Consider the following 7,947-nt stretch of genomic DNA (forward strand, 5'->3'; position numbering starts at 1 on the left):
CTGTCCTGACAACCAAAATATGTTTGAAGACGCAAGAGTGAGAGAGTATGAGTTGGATGCTTATAATAACGATGTGCGGGATTATTACTCGACTTGAGAAGAATGTTATCGAGATAACATGGATCAATATAGTGAGCTAGATCGAAGTTACAAAAATTTTGATCCGATGATAGAGCAAAGTGTGAGTTACCAAGAGGAGTATAATGATTATTATAATGAATACTCCCAACCATCATGTCAAGGTTATTGAGAGGAATATCACAGTTATCAACATAGATACTCTCAACCAATATATGCAGATCATCGATCACATCAGTTTGAAAGCCTTGACGAGGTTATGCGAAAAAGACATATGACGTATGTTGAACAAGAATTGGCGAAAACTCATCTGTCGAGAGAAGACTATTTAGAGTTATTGGGTTGGAAGTACAATCTGTTAACGGAGGAAGTGAACGACTAGAGGTCAGGAATGTCAGTATTCAAACAACAACAAGCCAAACAAAGGTGGCTATCCTTACAAATTGAAAAAATGGTTGTTGGAGAGTCAAAAGAAGAACCGACAACGAGGGATGAAGAAGAAAAGGTCGTAAGTCTTCCCAAACTTGAATATGGTTGTGTCAGACTTAATGGAGATGTCGTGTCATATGAAGAAACAATAATTCCAGTCGATGAAGAATCAGATGTGAAGGTTGTTGCTATTGAGGAAGTAGAAGAAAAAGAGGTTACGACTCTTTTAGAAATAGAAGAGGTTAGGGATGCATGTTCCAAGATCAGAAACGTGACGTTGAAAGACATTGGGCAAATCATTCAAAAGTGGTACTCGTTAGAAAGGATGGATCTATCAGTTGTGGGAAACATGGTTTTGAATTGGAATACCAATTACCGAGCATTTGGGGGGAATTCGGTAGGAAAGTATGGATTTAAGGAGTATGGTGGTGATTCAAGAAGCATTTCAGTTTTGACAAAGCAAGCACTTAATTTGGATATCAAATATCGAGTGTATATTGCAAATGTAGTAGGCAAATGCTCGCTTAAACCACCTTGAGGATTGCAGGTATGATCTGGCTGAAGATCTAAAACTTAGCGCTCTTAGGAGACAGCCTAAGGTTTGTCTTTTTTTTTTGTATTAGTTTAGTTTAGTTTGTGTCAAAAGCATGCAATCGTTTAAGTGTAGGGAAGTTCAAGGAGGTCTGGCTAAGTTTTAGTGCAATTGAGGGCAATGCACAATTGTTTGGTGGGTACGCAAAAGTAATTATATGATTACATAAAAAATGTGGCCCGAAAAAGTGATTTTTGAGCGTTTTTGGACAATTTTTGGTTGTTTTCGGTATATTTTCGGAGTGTTTCAGGAAAACGAGATGACTCGGAGAAGGAAATTCATGAAAAAAGGAGTTTCAGGTACGTTTTTATTGAATATTATCATAAAAATTCAATTGGGAGATGAAAACATGGAGAAAGGAAATATCTTCTAAGGCATTCAACATCCAAAATTGAGCAAAGCTGTTGGAAAACACGCTCTTAGACGTGTCGCAGGGCCACCCATGTACTCTGCCGTACGTCACCTAAAAATTGGTTAAAAAAAATCAAAATTAAAGCGTGAACAAAACTTTTCTGCACATTCCAAATTAGTGATTACATTACTTTCATTCAAAGCCTTTCCTCCTATCTTCTTCTTCTCCGGTAGCCATACCTACCAACGTCAACATCGTCGCTTACCCTCCATCGACCACCAACCACCCTCTACCAACCTTCTTCCCCATTTCCGGCAAATACCAAACACCATTAGGGTGTTAGGAGTGGTTAAACACTTGAGAGTGGCAAACTAAAAAAATCAATCAATGAGAGTGTGCCACGTCAATCAGTGAAAAGTGTTTAACCTTTGCTGAAAAGTGTTGGCAATGGTTTAGACACTTGCTAAAATGGTAAACTTTAAAAAAAAAAGGAAAAGGGTGTGATTGGTTGAGAGATTGTATGAACCCCACCCCAACACACACACACCCTCCTCACCGAATTGTCCACCCACCACCGATTTGGTAAAGTTTGAGTGGTAAACTATTGTTGATGGTGGTGTTTACCGAGTGGCAAACTCTTTTGCCGACCTTTGCCGACTCCCACTCCTAACACCCTTACCACTGTCGGCCAATCAACTTATCCACCATCACTCGCAAACACTGACCACCTCTTTGTTATACCACTGCTGATCACTGTGACACCTTCTTTCATCACCACCGTCGACCATTGTCGACGAGCTCGTTTAACCACCGTCGATTTTTGCTGTGCCGGGTGTCATAGGATCACCGTCAACCTCCGATTACCCCATTGTTAATCACCGTCGGCCGACCACCCTTCACCACATCCATCTCCGACCACCTGTACCGCCGGCTGATAACCAATCACCTCCTTTCTCTCCTCCGTCCGATCCCCACCACAATCACAACATCACTTACCTGTTTCCGATTAAACATTACCCACCTGTCAACGACCACCGACTCCCGTGAACCCATCATCTTCTTCTCCGCCAACGACCACCGTCCTTTTCCCGCATATTCACCGACAACCACATCCACCGTGACTTCTGATCACCGTCGCCCCCATATCCACCATCGATGGACAGCTACCGACGACTACCCATATACATCACCTCTGGCATGTAAGTTGAAGAGTGAATCCAGGTACGCAAGCTTTCTATTTTAACTGTTTATATTATGAAGAGAGCTTTGTTTTTGAATGATGACAGTGTTTGGTGGGATTATTATTGAAATTGTCTATTAAAAAAAGATGTATCCAGTAAGAAGCTGCAGTAAGCATGTCGAGTTAGGCTAAGTTAAGATTCGAGTTATGTTAAATGTGGGGTTGATTTTGTTGAAAATGGGTGGATTGTGAAAAAGTTGGGTTTGAGTTGAGACACAGGGAGTTAGGTGCGATTAGGGTGATTCGCGTAGTAGTTTAAAGTTAGGAAGTTTTGATTTGGGTAAAATTAACATGTGTAGTATGATTCTTGCGTTGGTTGATATGGATAGTGTTTGGATGAGCTGAACATAGAAAATGAAATGATAAGTCGAGTTGTTGCTATTTACTGCGATATATATATGTTTATGATTGTTTTGGAAGTAAGAACTCGGATATATGATGCAAGAGTTTTGGATGTATGATGAGGCGTTTAAGTAGCGAGCTGCTAATAGTGAAGATGAGATAAATGTTCCGGGTTGTAAAACGGGTTATGAGCAGATAGTATAGTAGTACTCATGCGCTAGTTTGAGAGGGTAAAATGGTGTCAAAGGATACATCAAGTTGATGTTTTATTTAGTGCATGTTCGTTAGATGTTAATGTGTGAAAGTAGTAGGAAGATGATTAGTGTCGAGGCGAATTAAGTTTGAGCGAAAAGTAGACCGGTTGATAGTCGGGGGCTCGAGTCAAAATAAAAGTCAATTAGTGCAATCCCGCGATACGCGGAAGGATTTGGAGAGTATGTCGCGACATGCGACGGTGTGCGGGTTGAGAGAAAATCAATTTTTTTAATGCCCAATCTTGTTTGATGTCATCCGAAGCTGATTTTTCTCTCGGTTTTTATTTGTTTAATGACTGTTTTAACCTGTTTAGGAGCTTTTTGAGATTTATTTTGCAGGTTTCGATCAGTTTTGTCCATACTCAATCTCCGTTTGGACGAAAGTGGTTCAAACGATTTCCAGACAAGTGTCCCGTGTTGAAGCAGCCACGAACGAAATGCTATACGGTTGCGGTGGAACGAGGCTCACATGGATTCAACCGCGTCAAATCAGGGGAGTATGTTCCATTTATCTTTGTATTTTGATTTATATTTGTAGTGTGTCAATGGTTTCTCGCTCCATTGAGGACAATGAAGGAAATAAGTGTGGGGAGGGGAGACTAGCGTCTAGTGTGTCTTAGTCGTGTTAGTTGTGTCAGTCGGGTCGTAAAAAAAAATAAATAAAAAAATCAAAAATAAAAAAAATTGAAAAAAAATAGAAAATGTTTCAAGGAAATTTTTGCAATAAATGGAAGATGATAGATATAATTGGATCATTGGCATTTGATTACTATATATATGAGATAATAAACGATCAGTCATGCATCTAATTTAGGATATATGGGTAGACCCATCCAGTTGAAGAGTTTCTTAGGAATGATATAATTTACCTTATATTAGGAATCTTGTGGGTTCTCACCTTAGAAGTTGTGACAAAACTGAAACTGTGGAGAGTATGAGAGGTACGTCATAAGTAAAAAACTTAAAAGTTTTTCCGATTAAATTGGCACACCTGTTTCTTTTTGTGAAAACAAATCCGAAACAGTGTGGCGCCCAAAAAAATGTATTCCAATTCATTTGAGCACATGTGAAAAAAAAAGGAAAAACGAAGCCTATGGTATTGTTGCGGGGATAACGACTCATGCGGTACATACCCTCTAGGTGGAGTTATAAAAAATATGTGAAGTTTATGGCATTAACCATGGGGATGGTGACTCGTGTGGGGTATGTCCGCTAAACTGATCGTATACAAAAGCATGTAAAGCTCGCAACATCATCCATCTATCCATCCTAAATTTAATCGGAATAGCATAAGAGTTTTTATATAAGACGGTAGATATAATCTTTTAATCTCATAAGCTCGAAACGGGATTAGGTGGCGTTGTAGTCTTTTGAGTGTGAGATCCATAGATAACTATACTTACTTGAACCTAAATGAATCGTGAATAAGGGTATGGAAACTGGCGACTGGGTTTAAGTGGATCATAAACCTACAATCCTTGTTAACGTGTGGTTTGGTTTGTTAATAAAATAACCGAATATATTGAATGCCAATGTTTCTGATTGTGATTCCATTGCGAATAATTTTTTCGGGGACGAAAAAAAAATAAGTGTGGGGATTTGATCGATGCATTTTAGGTGCACTCTGTTTTATTTTATTAATAATAAAAATGCATCGATATTGTTACAAAATAAAATACTTTTGATCGGTTTTGCAATTTTGTAGGTCGTGGAGAAAATGAGTTAAAAATCATGAAATTATAATAAGTAAAATATAAAAAAAAAAGTAATTTGGAAAATCAAAAGACAAATACTAAATGCAATTTATGGTCAAAAAATATTGTGTTTTTGTGTAGTCATGTGAGAACAAAAGGAAAAGAATACATAAATTTTGAAACAATGAATTCAATATGGCAATTAATATAAGTAATGAACAAGTCAATTCAATTATTAACGTGGTTCTTTGAAGTTTCACGTACAGGAAGGAAGGGGCATATTTTGAATTTAAGGGCCATAAGGTTAATAATATGTTGGGCTTTGGCAAAGTCAATTGGGCAATTGGGAAGCAAGTGCACGTGGGCTCCTTTATAGCACTTCGCAGTTAAAGTCGGTGAATAAAAGGTTTTGATGGCAGAATAAAAAGAGTCACAGCCGTCGCACAAGAACCCCGAGGACGAATTTGAAGGTCATTATTCATCTTCCAAGCCAATCCATGAAGTCTAACCTAATCGGGATGACAACCGAAATGGCAAAGACAACCATGAGTGGCTAAGCCTCTCCTGACTTCTACCCGGATGAACTTTTGCTTTGTTTTGCATTAAACTTTGTTTACGGATTCGTGTAACTGGTACAGCTTGACCACTTGTGCTGGATTATTGGTAAACGTTTCTTGTTGAATTACTTGTCGTTTATTAAGCGTATTGGCAACTTTCTTGCGTTGTTAGCGGGTTGGTAAATTGGTGGGTAATTGATACAATCAAACGGGTTATTAGGTTGCATAGTGAATCTTAAAAACTATCCCTATTAACTAATCAAATTCATTAATTTCGAGGCCATGTCTATGTGGTGTTTTGAATGAATAAACAGGTTTTTATGTAAAACGGGTAATTGGGATTCCAGGTGGAGGTTACTTTTTTTCATATTGATTACAACTTTACTAATTAGTTCTTTAGGTTTCTTTAATCAAATTCATCAAACCCCCAAGTTAGATAGTTTAGATCTTCGATACGACCACTACATTTACCACAAATTCCCCGTGGATACGATACCCTACTTACGCTATCTACGTAGTTTAAATAGGTTTTTGATTGACCCTTACGACAGTCATCAATGAGCATACAACTCGCATATAGGTCTATCAAATACCCACAAGGAGTCGTCGAGAATTTATTGGTCAAAGTCAGAGACTTTGTCTTCCCGGCCGACTTTATCATACTCGACATGGAGGAAGACACCGAAGTACCACTCATTCTAGGAAGACCATTCCTTGCCACTGCTCACGCAATGGTGGATATGAGTGATGGAAAGTTAACATTGAGGGTTAGAGACAAAGAAATGTAATTCGGGGTTGGGAAAAGAGTAGAGGACGACCCGGTCAACTACATGGATGTCATAGACACGGGATGCGAGACATCCCGCTCAGGTAACATATGACTGACTTTGTGTCTAGCCAAAGACCCTTATAAACGTGGCGCACCAAGGAGGCATTCCGCGGAACTATTCGTAGTTTTTAGTTTAGTGTAACTTTTATATTTTCGAGTTTAGCTTTACTTTTCAGGAATAAAACACACTCGAAAAGGTGGAGGTTACCAAGGGAACGTTAAAACCACACCCCATGCACGAAAACAGAGCCTCCCAACAACTTTTCCAGCCTTACAGCAACTTCAGCACGGGGTCGTGCTCGCTGAACACGCCCCGTGGCCAGCTTTCTGTTAAATTCTGTTACTAGCGATCTGACCACGGGGCCGTGCCCGGACCAACACGGGGCCGTGGCCAGATGCCCATTAACATGAAAAAAAATTCAACAACCTTTTACACATTCAATCAACCTAAAGACTTATTTTTGGCACATTAAGGACAATGTGTAATTTAATTATGGGGGGATACTAAAACCTTGAATCTTGCAAGTCCTAATAACAAGCCTTACACAAAACTCTATTGGAACCGCTAATCACCCCAAATTTTTTCAAAAATTTTTTTTACTTGTCTTGGTTTAATTTGAGAATAACAAGTTCTAAAAAGATTATGTTTTTACAAGTTTACAACCGATAGCGTCGTGATAAAAAGAACCAAATAAGAAAATTATGAAAAGGCATGACAAATCTAATTAAAATTTGATTATATATACTTGATCACATTATAAACCCATTCCCACAATAAGTGAGTTTTGAGCCTTTGTTGAGCATACAAATATATATCTTTAAACTAAATGCTCATTTTTCGTTTCTTGTGTGAATAGCCGCTTGGTTCTTACGACTCTAGAACTTGCCACGACGATACATTCCCGTTCCTTACCAACTTGAACCCAAGTAAGTAAATGATAGAGGCATTAGGACTAACCCATTTTTTCTTTCAACACCATTATTTTTCATTTTTTATCACCTACCCAAAAAATCCCCCTAGTTAACCCCTTTGAGCCTAAACCTTTTCATTTCAAAACCCACAAACAAACACCCTTTACCCACCAAAACCCTTTTTCTTTTTCAACCCAATGTTTTAGTAAAAAGCTCGGTTATCTTGTGACGTTTCCTATCAAAAATAAATAAATAAATGAAAGTCTTGCAATAAACAAACAAGTTCCTCAAAGAAACTTTGTTTGAATGTGCTTAATTTGAATAAAAGTCACAAAAACAAAATGTTTTACGACAACCGACGCTTTTTACGTTTTTCGCCATTTTTACTAACCACTACCCAAAACCACCTACCCTTAGCCTAAGCCTAACCCTTTCCCAAAGTCCTCTTGATATTTACAAAGGATTATAGTTAAAAAGGAGGAGGTTTGATTGCCTGGCAAGCATATGGTAGAAGTAAGTTCCATGCCGGTCTCGAGTGTTTCCCAAAAATAATCTTCGGCCGAGTTTTGAGTGATCTCCCGTGAGGTATGTGAACTTGTATATAAATAGAATTTTAAAGAGGGGTGTTATGCCCTAATAAGTAATTTTTTTTTATAAAATGTTCTAAA

General features: G+C 38.4%; 1 long non-coding RNA gene across 1 annotated transcript; it reads left to right on the forward strand.

Annotated features, from left to right (window-relative positions):
* The first annotated feature begins 1,977 nt into the window (after nt 1–1,977).
* LOC110897863 lies at nt 1,978–4,365 on the forward strand. Its single transcript, XR_002569040.2, has 2 exons — nt 1,978–2,672; nt 3,627–4,365. It is a non-coding gene; the product is annotated as an uncharacterized LOC110897863 (long non-coding RNA).
* Nucleotides 4,366–7,947: the final 3,582 nt, after the last annotated feature.

Source organism: Helianthus annuus, chromosome 13 (genome assembly GCF_002127325.2).
Source record: "Helianthus annuus cultivar XRQ/B chromosome 13, HanXRQr2.0-SUNRISE, whole genome shotgun sequence".
Classification (NCBI taxonomy): Eukaryota; Viridiplantae; Streptophyta; class Magnoliopsida; order Asterales; family Asteraceae; genus Helianthus; species Helianthus annuus.